This window comes from Pygocentrus nattereri, chromosome 4, assembly GCF_015220715.1.
Source record: "Pygocentrus nattereri isolate fPygNat1 chromosome 4, fPygNat1.pri, whole genome shotgun sequence".
Classification (NCBI taxonomy): domain Eukaryota; kingdom Metazoa; phylum Chordata; class Actinopteri; order Characiformes; family Serrasalmidae; genus Pygocentrus; species Pygocentrus nattereri.
This window is the reverse complement of record NC_051214.1, coordinates 4591448-4592924: the sequence shown is the minus strand read 5'-3', so window position 1 is coordinate 4592924 and position 1477 is coordinate 4591448.

Here is a 1477-nt window from a genome sequence, read left to right as displayed (position 1 = left end):
AAAGAGAACTTAGTCAAAACGTCTTATGGGGAGACGAGTGAATTATCGGCTATTGTCATCATGTCTTCGTCAGTATAAAGTTGATTTGAAGGTAAATTTGAGACCTAAACATCAAGCCAGACCTTCTTTTTGAGTCTGTGGGTATGACGTTTATACGTAAAGACGTACAACGTGATCTGAAAAACTCTCTGTAATAAAAACCTTCTCAAACTTTTGGACCCCTCTAAACTCACACAAGTGGGCTCATATTCTAAGCCCTGATCTCGTGCATGTCTACGCACATTTATAGATTTTGAATATGCAGATATTGTAAAAGTTACTGCCACACATTTACAGAGAAATGCATACACACACGCACAAATATTCATTGTATCAAGAGGTAATCAAATGAAAGCTAGATTAAAACTTGCTCTAATTACAGCTGGCCTCATTAAGGGAGCTGAGGATGAGCCCAGAGTCATTTAGGCAATGGAGCGAATCTTTGTTCTGTTCAGAAAGGAGTTATTTAAAGATTCAGCTGAACCAAACTGACATACATTATTTAATTACAAAATGAATCATTGATGAGTTTATGGCTCTGACAACTAACACGGCGCAGTCTGTTTGAGGAACACATGAGAACGAAACACACACACAGAGCTTTGGACAAACATTCCCAACGTAAACGTAAGAATAAGAGTGAAAGGGATGTTTCAAATGTTTCCCCTGGGCGGTCTGTAGTCTCATATGCACCATTCAATGTTCCACTCAACACTGTTTACTTTTCCACCTGATCTAATGACATCACGTGGGTCAGAAGTGGGCAAAAACAGTAGTTTGTTCACCAGCGACCTGTGCAGAATGACCACTCTGAGTTTTGTTTAACCTTCAGAACTCTAGAATTTTTGGGATTTTTTTTTTGAGTCGATTATAATTGCAATTATATATTATTGTAAGTATTTACATGAGACAGTCACACATGCCACATGTTGCTATTTTCAAGAGAACCTGGGCTACTCAAACATCCCATTATTTGACCTGTAAATTCTAACAGAATTTGATATCTTTATGAATTTGGGTCATTTTTGCACAAAACTTTACCTAGCGCCTGCAAAATTTAGTCAATAGTCTTATAGAGATCTTGGAAACAAGTGGTACCTCAGATTCAGAGAAGGTTTGTTTTACACCAGACCTGTTAGTGTGTTTGGTAACTGCGTTTGCTTTGTAGGTTTGGCTACTGTGTGTGGTTAGCATGTTTGGTTAGTGTGTTTCTTTCTTTATGTGGTTAATGTGCTTGGTTGCTGTTTTCTGTTAGCGTGTTTAGTTAGTGTATTTAGATACTGGTGTTTGGTTAGTTTATTAGGGCAGTGTATTCAGTAAGTGTTGAAGTGTTTTGTTTGGTTAGTAGTTTTGATGTTTGGTTAGTGTTTTTGAGGAGTTTGGTTTGTTTGGTTAGTAGTTTTGATGTTTGGGTAGTGTGTTGGTTAGTGTTTTTGAG